This window comes from Coregonus lavaretus (genome assembly GCF_964263955.1).
Source record: "Coregonus lavaretus genome assembly, chromosome: 12".
Lineage (NCBI taxonomy): Eukaryota > Metazoa > Chordata > Actinopteri > Salmoniformes > Salmonidae > Coregonus > Coregonus lavaretus.
In genome coordinates this window covers 37,494,574-37,510,522 of record NC_139999.1, presented here as the reverse complement: position 1 = coordinate 37,510,522, position 15,949 = coordinate 37,494,574, and the positions used below count along the sequence as shown (strand labels likewise).

Here is a 15,949-nt window from a genome sequence, read left to right as displayed (position 1 = left end):
TAAGTCGCTTTGGATAAAAGCGTCTGCTAAATGGCATATTATTATTATTATTATTATTATAAAGGGAGAGCGCAGATAGTGTGAAAACAGCCAGCACCTCAAAACAGTGATCACATGGCAGTGGCAGCCTGTGGTTTGGCTGCATTTCCTTCACTGTAAAGGAACGGTACAGTTAGTCAGTCATGGCAGATAAAGTATATCAACACCTAGATCAGACATTTAAATGAATTGGGTGATCGATTGTTTCAATTTAAATGGATATTTGGCAGCGCATTACATGTTGATATAAAGTAATCAATGTGCTTTACCAAACTGGAAAAAGTAATAAGCAATGCACTCCTGACACCTAGCGTTTGTAGGCCACAGTAGGCATACTGGTTTAATGCATTCACTCACTGGGGCTTCAAGCAGTCCACACACAGTCAGTTACCGTACATTTGTGGGTATGACTTTACCACATAGTCGCCACTCTATTGTATATATTTGACTTATTATATAGGTTTAGCAAAATATGTGAAACCAACCAATCAGCTGGGATTTATCACACTGAGGATCTGATCACAGTCGGTAAATTGCTCTTTGATGTGATTGAGAGTCGTTCTAAAGAAAAAAACGTAAAGGAATGGGAGATCCCAATAGTTTGGAGATTTGGGGGTGCACTAACTTTTGAAACTTCTTCTTGTATATTAATTTGGTATTTTAAAAGTAATACATTATTTTAAAATACCATTTTATTAAAGCCGTTGTAGGGGAGATGGTTTAAGTTATGCAAAAGACAGTAAACTCAGTAAAAGTGTCGCCCCTATTTTCGGGGACTGATACCATGGCCCATTCCCATTGCGAAGTCCCTCTTCAGAGAATGTTGTAACGAGCAATACTTCTACAACTTCTGGAAAACGTGGATGAATGTTGATATGGACTTGCAAAGAAGTTGTTCTACGCCCCTCAAAATTGGACATTTGACATATCACATAAGAAGGTATAGTTGCAACTTTCCTTTTCGCAGTAAACAAACAACCTTTCTTTCGCAGTAAACAATGTGTTTTTGTAAAAGAGTAGCGCAAGTTTTAGCCATAGCACATTGCTAGACCAAGTTCTGCAGACCTTGACTATAATAATGATGCAAAATGATTGTAAGCTTTTTCGTAATATCCGTTACTTTGTATGCAATAACGTATAGGCCTACATTTCCATGCAGTAGTGTTTTTGTTATATTTTTACTTTACCACTGCCTAACTCCAACTTTTGTTATGCAACTGGAAAAATTAAGTGTTTACACTTTAATCAAAAGTGAAAAGTTATGGACAGAATACTTTTCTTACTGGGGTGGTCCCGTGACGATAATTTTGCAGATGAATGAATAATTAAATGGTAATCCTCCATGGAACGTTGTCATGGAGGATATAGTAGGGCAATTCCACGGTAACAGTGACGCTGATACTTCGATTGTTCCCTTTAAAGGCCCAGGGCAGTCAAAATTCTGTTTTTCCCTGTGGTTTGTATCATATTGTACAAGAGCTGACGTAACTAACACTGTAAAAGTGTGGAAATTGTTTTTTCAGTAGCTAGGTTTCCATCCAATTGGCAACAGATTTTCAAGCGAATATTCTAAAATCTGCATAAAGAAAATATGCGCATTTTCCAACCAATGGTTTTTCCAAACTGACTTGTTGCAGATAAAAATCAGTGTGTGATGAAAAAGTGCACACAATGTACTTTTCGCTTAAGTTTTCATGTACCAAATACAAATCTAAAGTTCAATGTGATTCCATCGCATTTTCAACTCTTCCGATAGTTTTGTCAAAAACTATTGCGTTAAATAGCAAATGTGCCTACTCTGGTCTTGGCACGTGCGCTCTAGCAGATAAGAACAGGTGTAGCGAGAGGGATAGAGCTCGCCAGCTTGTAGTCCTAAAAAACTGAAATTAGTTACCTTTGGTTCGTTCAGCCATTCCTATGGGGTTTTGGGATAAACGCCGAAAATAAGGTCTGAGGTTAAAACAGGTTTAGGAGATCGTATACGTTCTGTTCTATGAGATAATATTTTTATTTTTTTATTTTTTTTATTTCACCTTTATTTAACCAGGTAAGCCAGTTGAGAACAGGTTCTCATTTACAACTGCGACCTGGCCAAGATAAAGCAAAGTAGTGCAATAAAAACAACACAGAGTTACATATGGGGTAAAAAAACATAAAGTCAGAAATACAACAGAAAATATATATACAGTGTGTGCAAATGTAGCAAGTTATGGAGGTAAGGCAATAAATAGGCTATAGTGCAGAATAATTACAATAGTATTAACACTGGAATGCTAGATGTGCAAGAGATTATGTGCAAATAGAGATACTGGGGTGCAAAAGAGCAAAATAAATAACAATATAGGGATGAGGTAGTTGGGTGGGCTAATTTCAGATGGGCTGTGTACATGTGCAGTGATCGGTAAGGTGCTCTGACAACTGATGCTTAAAGTTATTGAGGGAGATAAGAGTCTCCAGCTTCAGAGATTTTTGCAATTCGTTCCAGTCATTGGCAGCAGAGAACTGGATGGCGGCCAAAGGAGGTGTTGGCTTTGGGAATGACCAGTGAGATATACCTGCTGGAGCGCAGACTACGGGTGGGTGCTGCTATGGTGACCAATGAGCTAAGATAAGGCGGGGATTTGCCTAGCAGTGATTTATAGATGGCCTGGAGCCAGTGGGTTTGACGACGGACATGTAGTGAGGACCAGCCAACAAGAGCGTACAGGTCACAGTGGTGGGTAGTGTATGGGGCTTTGGAGACAAAACGGATGGCACTGTGATAGACTACATCCAATTTGCTGAGTAGAGTGTTGGAGGCTATTTTGTAAATGACATCGCCGAAGTCAAGGATCGGTAGGATAGTCAGTTTTACGAGGGCATGTTTGGCAGCATGAGTGAAGGAGGCTTTGTTGCGAAATAGGAAGCCGATTCTAGATTTAACTTTGGATTGGAGATTCTTTATGTGAGTCTGGAAGTTGAGTTTACAGTCTAACCAGACACCTAGATATTTGTAGTTGTCCACATACTCTAGGTCAGATCCGTCGAGAGTGGTGATTCTAGTCGGGTGTGCGGGTGCTAGCAGCGTTCGATTGAAAAGCATGCATTTAGTTTTACTAGTGTTTAAGAGCAGTTGAAGGCTACTGAAGGATTGTTGTATGGCATTGAAGCTCGTTTGGAGGTTTGTTAACACAGTGTCCAATGAAGGGCCAGATGTATACAAAATGGTGTCGTCTGCGTAGAGGTGGATCTGAGAGTCACCAGCAGCAAGAGCGACATCATTGATATACACGGAGAAAAGTGTCGGCCCAAGAATTGAACCCTGTGGCACCCCCATAGAGACTGCCATTGGTCCAGACAACAGGCCCTCCGATTTGACACACTGAACTCTATCTGAGAAGTAGTTGGTGAACCAGGCGAGGCAGTCATTTGAGAAACCAAGGCTATTTAGTCTGCCAAAAAGAATGCGGTGGTTGACAGAGTCGAAAGCCTTGGCCAGGTCGATGAAGACGGCTGCACAGTACTGTCTATTATCAATCGCGGTTATAATATCGTTTAGGACCTTCAGTCAGTTAACATGACCTTTATGAATGATAAAGCCTTATATGTGCTTTATGTGCTTTTTTTATTAGCTGATGAAGATTATCTTTTTTTATTTTTATTTTTTTTGTCATTTAGCAGACACTCTTATCCAGAGCGACTTACAGGAGCAATTAGGGTAAAGTGCCTTGTTTAAGGGCACATCGACAGATTTTTCACCTAGTCGGCTCGGGGATTAGAACCAGCGACCTTTCGGTTACTGGCACAACGCTCTTACCCACCAAGCTACCTGCCGCCTATCTCATAGAACAAAATGTATAAGATCTCCTTAGCCTCTATTTACTACAGACCTTATCTTCAGCGTTTCTCCAAAAACCCTACAAAAACTCAATTCAATTTCCTATAGGCTTTGTCCAATGAACAGTGGCGGGGTTAGTGCCTACAAAAAGACGCCATAACTATTGCTATCTATAACCGGGCCTAAAATCTGTCTTCTCCAGCAGGTGGCGTTTTTCCTTTTTTTTGCTCATCAAGCAAGGAGGTTTTGCATGGAGGACAATGAGTGTCGTATTTGGTAAACAAAAATGTAATGGCTTATTTGCTACGTGTGGCTTATTTGATCTAATAGAAGTTTCGTAATGATTAAGTTGTTTTGAGTGTAATGATATAAGTAGGACTCTTTATATCAGAGTTGTGCCTGGTCGTAACTAGTTACCACAGCCACAAAGTCATAAACCCCGCATATTTCTACAATGTCTCCGCTAAAAATGTGATTTTAAACCTAACCACACTGCTAACCTTATGCCTAATTGAAATTAATGCCAAAAAGCACATTTTTGTTTTCCTACATTTTTATGATATAGCCAGGGGTGCAACTTTGGTTTTAGAAGTGGGGGGGACATTATTATTATTATTATATATATTTTTATCCAGTTGAATTGAAATGCAATTTCAGAATGGGGGGGAGTTGTCCCCCCCCCCTCCGAGAAAGTTGCGCCCCTGGATACAGCCTATTTTGACTTTGTGGCTGTGGTAACTAAATCGTTGTGCCTGCTGTTCACACTAGGGCAGGGACGATACCAGTATCGCAATTCTCGTTAGTATCGTGGCAAGGCAACAAAACATGAAGCGGATTAACTTCTTTAGGAAAACAGCCCTGATGTTGCAAACAAACATCATTATGTTGTCATCCAGAGTCACATTGATTTATTTCCCAAGCTATAGTACACTATTTTACATACAGCAGGTTTTTAAAGGACCAAAGAATTTGGTCTGCTACGTGTTTTCATTTTTGCCATGGACAAAATGGCAAGACTATAACGGTAAAATAGGCGAGAAACACCTCTCCACTGCTAGGCACACAACTTCCAATCTCTTGAAGCACCTGCAAAGGCAACACACCAACACAAAACCCGTAGCGAAAGACCCGAGACCTGACCACTGCTTCTGAACAACCAAAGTTTGATTTCAATCGTTTAGGACCGGCTGTAACCCAGGGAGCGCTAAACAAGCTTGTAGCTGGGTATGTAGTAGAGGAAATGCTGCCCTTATCCACGGTAGAATCTGTTATTATTAGGCTACTTGTGTTTGTGTAACGTAACGTTGACATTGTTAACATTGAGTGAGGATGTGCAACGTTTTGGGGTGTAACAAGTCATCTTAACTAATTGCTAATCAAGTAATTATTATTGAAATAAGTAATTGGGTAATATATTACTTTCTTTTTAGTAACGACCCTAACACTGCTCATGGGTAGGTGTCAGTAAGAGCTGGGAGAGGTGACATTAACTGGAGAGAGGGAGAAGAGAGACGGGGAGAGAGAGAGGAGGAGTTTGTCCAGACATTCACACACTTACTTTGACCACCACGCGACAGAACGAGAAAGAAAACAGTTATGAGCTGAACATAACAGTATGCCAGTGGAAGGGAGGACAGTAGCAGGGGACCCAACAGTGGTTTGTGACTACTATGAATTCCCATTGTAGCCAATTCAATTGCAGTCATTCTGTTATAGATTTTTGGGGTCATTCTATTACCGATTTGGTAACAGAATGACGTGTTTGAATCACTTAATAAATCATAAACCAAATTGTTATCAGTAAAAACACTAACTAATGGGTAGGTCTACCTACTTGTTACTTCTGTTAACTTTCGTTATCCTCCCTTCCTCATGAGAGAGAGACATTAGAAAAGATCTTAAAAGATACATTGCCTTCAGAAAGTTTTCATACCCCTTGACTTATTCCACATTTTGTTGTTTTACAGCCTGAATTCAGAATGGATTAAATAGCTTTTTTTCTCACCCAATACCCCATAATGATAAAGTGAAAACATGTTTTTAGAAATGTTTACATTTCTAAAAATCTCTTCGGCAAAAACGTCAAAATGAATGACAGATTTCTTGGCTACGGCGTCTCAAAATGGACAAACAGTACTACTGCCACTTTTTTCTAGTTTTTCAAGCAAAGGTCTTTAAGGGAGTATGCAAGCACACTCGTTCGGTTCAGCTAGTCGACTTTGGCTAGGCGCCAGCCAAACTGAAGCATGCCGACGCTTTAAGTCTCTAAGAGCTTTCTACACCTGGATTGTGCAACATATGCCCATTATTCTTTAAAAAAATCTTCAAGCTCTGTCAAATTTGTTGTTGATCATTGTTAGACAACTATTTTAAGGTCTTGCCATAGATTTTCAAGCAGATTTAAGTCAACTGTAACTCGGTCACTCGGTCACTCAGGAACATTCACTGTCTTCTTGGTAAGCAACTCCAGTGTAGATTTTGCCTTGTGTTTTAGGTTATTGTCCTGCTGAAAGGTAAATTAATCTCCCAGTATCTGGTGGAAAGCAGACCTAACCAGGTTTTCCTCTAGGATTTTGCCTGTGCTTAGTTCCATTCAATTTATTTTTTATCCTGAAAAACTCCCCAGTCCTTAACGATTACAAGCATACCCATAACATGATGCAGACACCACTGTGCTTGAAAATATGGAGAGTGGTACTCAGTAATGTGTTGTATTGGATTTGCCCCAAACATAGCACTATTCAGGACAAAAGTTAATTGCTTTGCCACATTTCTTGCAGTAATACTTTAGTGCCTTGTTGCAAACAGGATGCATGTTTCGGAATATTTTTTATTCTGTACAGGCTTCCTTCTTTTCACTCTGTCAATTAGGTTAGTATTGTGGAGTAACTACAATGTTGTTGATCCACCCTCAGTTTTTTCATATCTCAGCCATTCAACTCTGTAACTGTTTTAAAGTCACCATTGGCCTCATGGTGAAATCCCTGAGTGGTCTCCTTCCTCTACGGCAACTGAGTTGGGAAGGACGCCTGTAATTTTGTAGTGACTGGGTGTATTGATACACCATCCAAAGTGTAATTAATAACTTCACCATGCTCAAATAGATATTCATTTTACATTTACATTTTAGTCATTTAGCAGACGCTCTGACTTACAGTTAGTGAGTGCATAAACTTTTCATACTGGCCCCCCCGTGGGAATCGAACCCACAACCCTGCCGTTGCAAGCGCCATGCTCTACCAACTGAGCTACAGTTGTCTGCTTTTTAAAAAAAAAACTATCTACCAATAGGTGCCCTTCTTTGCGAGGCATTGGAAAATCTCCCTGGTCTTTGCAGTTGAATGTGTTTGAAATTCACTGCTCGACTGAGGTACCTTACATAAAATTCTATGTGTGGGGTACAGAGATGAGGTACTCTTTCAGAAATCATGTTAAACACTAATATCGCACGCAGAGGGAGTCTATGTAACTTATTATGTGACTTGTTAAGCACATTTTACTCCTGAACTTATTTAGGCTTGCCATAACAAAGGAGTTGAATAGTTATTGACTCAAGACGTTTCAGCTTTTCATTTTTAATGAATTTGTAAAATTTTAGAAAAACATAATTCCACTTTGACATTATGGGGTATTGTGTGTAGGCCAGTGACAAAACAAAATCTCTATTTTATCAATTTTAAATTCAGGCTGCAACACAACATAATGTGGAAAAAGTCTACATTTACATTTACGTCATTTAGCAGACGCTCTTATCCAGAGCGACTTACAAATAGTCTAGGGGTGTGAATACTTTCTGAAGGCACTGTATGTGGGTTTTTGGTAACAGAATGACAAGACACTAGCCAATATTTCTTAAACTCACAGAAGGCAAATCATTTCTGCAAAACTAAATCTACATTGTTGTGTTTTTATGTATTTCTAATAACATAAGACTTTTTCTGCTAGGTGTTTTCTAAGACCCCTTTTCCATCTGTTTGACCAGAACTCAGTGCCTTTGCTTATTCCACATTTTTGGGATGGAAAATGGTAGAAAAATGTTATATGCCTTAATTTGACACCAAATTTGATGTGCTCCTATGAACTTCACATGTTAGTGCTCATGGGACCTTTTACATGGAAATTGCCCAGTAGCTAAATCAAATCCTAAACAATGTAGTTAGTATTAATGATTGTGGGACAGATTTTCGGACTATTTTTTCCCCAAACTTGATACCACTTTATAGGTATGTTTGTGATTGAGTATGACCAATGCTTACACATAGCAGGCACTGCAGTTAGGCTGTACTGCAGTAATCTCAGTTAGCCTATATCCCTGGTCGTAGCTTTATATTGGCCTTTTAATAATAGGCAATATGAAATGGATAGGCCTATACTTTGCCTGGTGGACCAGACGTGTGATTTGGATTTCCAATTCACCCATCTGGTCCAACAGGCAAGCCTTTACTATGAGTGGAGACACTATGCTGGCCCTGCTACCAAGCAGATGCAGTTGTGTAAAGCTCCCTATATTAACACATTTTCATCAGGAATCAAGATACCCATTTATGTCAATCAGATTATATTTATTGGATGTAGATGCAAAGCTATTTAAAGGTCAGGAGGATGTCCTGTTCCTAAGTCACTACAGACACCACACTATTGCCTGTGCGCCAGCATGCATCTACAATGTGGTGTGGAATATCAAGGGCCAATTTGTTTAGGCTCCATTTTCCTTCGGAATACTTAAAGCCCCCATGCAGTCTTTTTTCAGTATAATTTTTTCATCATTGTGTGTTTATATCATGAAAATAACTCCAAATATATTTATTTCCCTGGGATTCCTTTGCCATTGAAATGCTCAGTGTGGGCGTGTTGATACAAATGTAAATATATTTACATACACAGCCCTGGTTGGTGTATAGCAGGGGCATTCAACTCTTAAAGCCAATAAATGCTTGATCCGAAAATGTGGTCGGATGCTTCATATGGAGGGTGTGATGCAATTGCGGCGCCTCCAGAAGCATGCAGAGGCCAAATCAAGCTCCGTAACGCATCGAATTTTGTAACAATGCAGAGGGCTCCGTATAGCTCCGCATTGACATGATTGGTTGATGGTAGGTGAGGGCGGGAGGTCCTGTACAAACACAAACTCACTTCCTTGACAACTTCCTTCACAACAGCTCTGCACTGCTCCGCGAAGCGCAAGAAGTATGAATGCCCTGACTTCTACAGAGGCTGTATCGCAGTAAATGCTGCACGGCCAACGCAGACGTCAGATTGACCATGGACCGCATTTTACCCTACGAGGTCAGGAGCCTGCTGGTTTTCTGTTCTACCTGATAATTAATTCCACCCCCCATGCTCTACCAACTGAGCTACAGGAGGCCCTTAAGTAGTTCATAAGATAGTTCATAAGTGCAATTCCTTGAGAAAAAAAATTGCTAGCTAGCAAGGGCAATCATGTTAGTATATTTCTTACTGAGATTACTGGTCTAAAACAATATATTGGATTTTAAAAAATCAATACCGAAACTTTCAGATGAAGTTTGTGAGTCAATTAAACATGTTCAATTGCTTTCATTAGCTTATTTTCACACTTCCATGATTTTAAGACAAGGGTTTAGCTATCTTGGAATTAAGAACATTTCCAAGAAGTAATCCTTTTAACTTTATTTTCAAGAATCAAATTTCTTCTTAACTATTTTCTTAGGAAGAAACATAGAAAGAAACTTAAGAACATTTTCAAGAACTTTATTGAGGAATAAAGTTTCTTATGTATAAAGTTTAGGAAGAAATGGGCCCTGTATATTTTCGCTCCAACCCTAAACTAGCACACCTGATTCTAATAATTAACTAGTTGATAAGCTGAATCAGGTTACTTACAACTGGGGTTGGAGTGAAAACCTACAGGAGTGTAACTCTCCAGGAACAGGGTTGGAGAACCCTGCTCTAGAGCCTACCCCGTTTACCCCTTCAAAGAAAGGAGGATACATATGCAAATAAAAGATGACTGGTCATTGGTCTGAATAATCAGATCAGATTGTGATGTCATGCTGTGGGCCAAAAACTCTATCCCACCTGAACAACACATTTTTAGAGTGTTATTTCCACTTCATAGTGTGGAAATATCTTCATCTTTTTTACAGGAAAATCTAGTTTTTTTTACTGCACTGCCCCTTTAAGCATTACACTATTACATTTCCACTGCTCAAAACCATATCTGCATCCATATTCCATTCAGACCTCTCAAGAAGTTATGGGTATTTGTTGCCTCTAAGGAGTGACTTTAATGTCATTCTGTGAATGAAGTGGTCTTGAAATTCAATGGAGACTGGTGGACCCGCTGGGAACAAGAGTGTGAAGTGTTGGAATCTGTGGCAATGTGGGGTTAGGGCCAGGGTGACGCAAGGAAAAGGCAGAACAGCATGCGTCTATTGAGCCGCTGACAGTTGAGCTTTGGTACTTGATTATAGTCTTAGGGTGTGTGATACTCGTGACTGTCACCTCGGTGAATGATGCATCAATTTCAGTCCATTGGCATGTCATGTTCACACAACACGCTTACTGTTCCCCTAAATAATGTTCATGCATAAGGTTGTATGAAGATTTAGTTCAGATGCTGTACTCATTTGATTAGACCTAGGCAATTTTCTTTGTAACCTTTTATTTATGTTGAGGTCAGAGGACCTCTTTTACGAGGGTTACCTGGCTATACTGCAGTTAGAATCACCATTATTTCTCTAGCCCAATATGCCTTTAAAATAATTATCTGCTGACTTTGTCGTCTTTTTTCTCTGATGTATGTAACATACCCAGGAGGTGTAATATTGTACTGTATTACCACACAGGGTGTCACTACGTTTGGCAGTCCCATAGTCAACATGTCTGGCCGTTGCTGCCCCACCCCCTACAGTACAGACATCCAGACTAAACAGTAACAGACTCTGACCATTCTGTTGCTGTAATACATTGACCCGAAAGGAACTGTGAACTTCCTCTCAGATGAGCAGGGAAAGATAGAGAAGAGGACATAACCCTCATGTCAGAGGAATTAATAATGAAATACAATGGTAATTGAGGAGTAGCTATAGGGTAGGCTAATGGTTCACTGTCTGGTATGACGTTAATTCATACATTCACAACACAATTTGTTTTATGGACCTCCCAAATCCTATTTTGAGTTATCACTGAAAAGTGATGGAGTAAGAATGGAGCCGATGGAGTAAATACTGGATCATGTTCAGTACACACTAAATAAGAGCAAGTGTTTTAAGAATGTTTTTTGAGCCATTAAATTAAAGGGAGTAACATTAGACATGTCCTAAATAGCACTGTCTTTTATCCTCAACAACACCAAACCCATTTTGCATTAGGCTACTTCCCCCATTTTTTGTGTGATGTGGTTGTGGTTTAACCCATGCTCCCAAAACACATTTGAAGTGCTCATTAGACTCTTAAAAACAGTCCCTCTGGTTAGCAAGTGTATTTCTCTTTGCCAAAAATATCCTGCACCCCACAGAATGCTAAGTAGAGGACAGGCGTCAGCGACGAGGTCCTCTCCGGTGCTTTCTGTGAAGCGGTGTTGATGGCTTTAAGTGCAGCCACTGTGGTAATGAGTGAGGAGGGTTGTATTCCTGCAAATCACAGCTTGGAGCCATCTTGGGTTTGGATGCTGGTGTGGCAGCCGGAGACTGTGGTTACATCCCAAATGGCACCCTATTCGCTATTTTCGAAAGTAGTGCACTGTATAGGGAATTGCCAGGGTGTTATTTGGGAGGCAACCTGTGCCGTCCACATCAGAGATGTTCCAGTCTCTGCTTTGGCTCATTTCAAATACATTTCCATTACACATCTTCATTATGGGAGCCTCACAAGGCCACCCAGGCACCGACCAGAAGGGCAGGAGAGTTCAGTAGCCCTGAGAGTCTTGTTTACTTGGTGTTCTCAAAACCTCTTTCAACTAGCAATTACTTTTCAGAGCACCAGTAATCTAGAATAATTGTAAATGACTAATTACCGATGCCAGAGCTGGAGCCAGTAAAGTTGCTAAGTGTTACGTGTGGAAAAGGTTTGACTGTTTCCTTCCTTCTCACTCTGGCAGCTGACTGAGGGTAATGCTAAGTTGCTACGTATAGCCTAGCAATTCCGTTATGTTGTTATAAAGACACAAGATCATTCAGGGAATGTTGTTTTGCCAGCTGCTATGTTCCCTTCAACAAAACCCAATTTGTGTCTCTCTGGGATTTCTGGTTGACATGACCCATCTTTTAACGTCCTCAATGTGAATCAAGGCAGGGTTGGTTTTGTGGTGGACAGGAGCCTGTATGTGTCTCTGCACTCTGCAGCACTCATGGCAATGTCCTGCGTGTCAGCAGACATCGGCCTAGTCTAAGACAGACTGACCCCAGAGGGTACTCATTGAGCGAGAGAGAGGGGAAGAGTGCAGGGCCTAGTCACCCATGAGGTTTTTGTTGTCACGGTTGATTGTGTGGTAGTGTAAAAGCAGAATGTGCTACTTCCAGCTTTGTGCCGAGACATGGTTCACTGCCACATTCAGTACACATGAGTTTCCTGTGTGAATGGGCTGGACTGTGGGAGGGGATCACCACAACAACACCCCTTCAGAGTCGCCTGTGTACACTCAGCTCCCACACTCAGCTCCCACCCACCGACTATAGACCAAGGAATCATCCCACATGGCACTCTATTCCCTTTTATAGTGCACTACTTTTGACCAAGGCTCATAGGGTGCATAGTAGGGGACTATATAGGAATAGGGTGCCATTTGGGACGCAGTCCCAGAAAGTGAGGCGATCTGCAGGGCCTTATACAAGGCTTAAGGAGGAGGCTCTCTCCCATGGAAATCCTATATATGTCGAACAAAGCACTGTGTGGCTGTGCAACACGTCTCCTTTCACTTCTTGGGCCAGCTAAATTTGCCTCACATGCTGTCTTTGGACTTCAAATCAAGTTTTATTTGTCACATGCACTGAAAACAACAGGTGTAGACCTTACCGTGAAATGCTTACTTACAAGCCCTTAACCAACAATGCAGTTCAATAAATAGTTATTTAGAATATTTACTAAATAAACTAAAGTAAAAAATAAAATAGTAAGTAACACAATAAAATAACAATAACGAGGCTATATACAGTGGGGAAAAAAAGTATTTAGTCAGCCACCAATTGTGCAAGTTCTCCCACTTAAAAAGATGAGAGAGGCCTGTAATTTTCATCATAGGTACACGTCAACTATGACAGACAAAATGAGGGAAAAAAATCCAGAAAATCACATTGTAGGATTTTTAATGAATTTATTTGCAAATTATGGTGGAAAATAAGTATTTGGTCACCTACAAACAAGCAAGATTTCTGGCTCTCACAGACCTGTAACTTCTTCTTTAAGAGGCTCCTCTGTCCTCCACTCGTTACCTGTATTAATGGCACCTGTTTGAACTTGTTATCAGTATAAAAGACACCTGTCCACAACCTCAAACAGTCACACTCCAAACTCCACTATGGCCAAGACCAAAGAGCTGTCAAAGGACACCAGAAACAAAATTGTAGACCTGCACCAGGCTGGGAAGACTGAATCTGCAATAGGTAAGCAGCTTGGTTTGAAGAAATCAACTGTGGGAGCAATTATTAGGAAATGGAAGACATACAAGACCACTGATAATCTCCCTCGATCTGGGGCTCCACGCAAGATCTCACCCTGTGGGGTCAAAATGATCACAAGAACGGTGAGCAAAAATCCCAGAACCACACGGGGGGACCTAGTGAATGACCTGCAGAGAGCTGGGACCAAAGTAACAAAGCCTACCATCAGTAACACACTACGCTGCCAGGGACTCAAATCCTGCAGTACAGACGTGTCCCCCTGCTTAAGCCAGTACATGTCCAGGCCCGTCTGAAGTTTGCTAGAGTGCATTTGGATGATCCAGAAGAGGATTGGGAGAATGTCAGATGAAACCAAAATATAACTTTTTGGTAAAAACTCAACTCGTCGTGTTTGGAGGACAAAGAATGCTGAGTTGCATCCAAAGAACACCATACCTACTGTGAAGCATGGGGGTGGAAACATCATGCTTTGGGGCTGTTTTTCTGCAAAGGGACCAGGACGACTGATCCGTGTAAAGGAAAGAATGAATGGGGCCATGTATCATGAGATTTTGAGTGAAAACCTCCTTCCATCAGCAAGGGCATTGAAGATGAAACGTGGCTGGGTCTTTCAGCATGACAATGATCCCAAACACACCGCCCGGGCAACGAAGGAGTGGCTTCGTAAGAAGCATTTCAAGGTCCTGGAGTGGCCTAGCCAGTCTCCAGATCTCAACCCCATAGAAAATCTTTGGCGGGAGTTGAAAGTCCGTATTGCCCAGCGACAGCCCCAAAACATCACTGCTCTAGAGGAGATCTGCATGGAGGAATGGGCCAAAATACCAGCAACAGTGTGTGAAAACCTTGTGAAGACTTACAGAAAACGTTTGACCTGTGTCATTGCCAACAAAGGGTATATAACAAAGTATTAAGAAACTTTTGTTATTGACCAAATACTTATTTTCCACCATAATTTGCAAATAAATTCATAAAAAATCCTACAATGTGATTTTCTGGATTTTTTTTCCTCATTTTCTCTGTCATAGTTGACGTGTACCTATGATGAAAATTACAGGCCTCTCTCATATTTTTAAGTGGGAGAACTTGCACAATTGGTGGCTGACTAAATACTTTTTTTCCCCACTGTACAGGGGGTACCGATACTGAGTCTATATGCTGGGTACAGGTTATTCGAGGTAATTTGTACATGAAGGTAGGGGTAAAGTGATAATGCATAGATAATAAACAGTGAGTAGCAGCAGTGGGGGGGTCAATGTAAATAGTCCGGGTGGTCATTTGATTAATTGTTCAGCAGTCTTATGGCTTGGGGGTAGAAGTTGTTAAGGAGCCTTTTGGACCTAGACGTACTGCTTGCCGTACGGTAGCAGAGAGAACAGTCTATGACTTTGGTGACTGTAGTCTTTGACAAAAAAATGTGGGGGGCCCTTCCTCTGACACCGCCTAGTATATAGGTCCTGGATGGCAGGAAGCTTGGTCCCAGTGATGTACTAGACTGTACGCAATACCCTCTGTAGCGCCTTACGGTCGGATGCCGATCTTTTGATTGTACAGTGAGTGAATTGTGGAATGTGCCAGCCTTTATGGCACTTGGGCAAGACCACAGATACTACCCTACTTTTAGGTTATAACTACTTTACTACCAGGATAATTTATGAACTTGGAGCAACTGGGGTTTAAAGTCTGTTAGTAATGGAATTGGCTGAACTAGATATCTGCCTCTTTCTTAACTGCTGCTGTCTTGGTGCCATGTCTTTGGTGATTTGATAGCCTGCTGTCTGGGAATTGTGGGGGCTTGTTCAGGGTCCCTAGGCGCCTGCATTCTTTGAGAGCCAGAGTGAATATCGGGATTCAGAGTGTATGTGAGCCATGCAGTGGAGGAGCAGGTGCTGTGTGTCCACACATTCTGATTCCCACCACCATGTGCTTCCCTCCCTGGTGGGTAATGGGCATTTTGGGTCCTCCTCTGGCTCACACACGCCTACTTATACCAAAGGGCTCAGACACAGCAGTAGCGGTTGCTGGCCCAGAGTACTTAGCACCTCTGAACATAATTTGCCAACCAAGTGCGCACCAATTTTACATGTAGAATCGTGTGGAAATATGTCAGCAGTCAGACATCTAAAGTGGGTGGTCCCTAATGCCGGGTGTACACTACACAACTTTCAAAATCCTAACATCTCTGAGCCTCTCATATTAAATGACCGCCTTTCCTGTAGTTTTGTGTCTTGCCAATGTAGTGGTGCGCACACTAAACGATCTGGCACAGATGGGGTGTCACACACTACAAGATTCTTCACTTGCTCGTGAAGATTCTCGATACCACAATGCTGTCTTGCGAAAACAATTATGTGATTAGATTGTGTAGCTAGAACGAGCTGTGGCACAAAGCAGCCTCATAAACGTTTTCAGTTAGACATTCACAAATCAAAGCACATTTTATTTGTCACGTGCCGAAAACAACCGGTGTAGCCCTTACCACACATGCCATACAGTT

General features: G+C 41.2%; 1 protein-coding gene across 1 annotated transcript in view; it reads left to right on the top strand.

Annotated features, from left to right (window-relative positions):
- Nucleotides 1-854: 854 nt before the first annotated feature.
- LOC311138218 (innate immunity activator protein-like) overlaps nt 855-15,949 on the top strand; it is a 40,548-nt gene continuing 25,453 nt past the window's right edge. The window contains exon 1 of the mRNA XM_084172894.1: nt 855-979. The gene's annotated coding sequence lies outside the window, so the exon portion shown is untranslated. The remainder of the gene's footprint in view (nt 980-15,949) is intronic.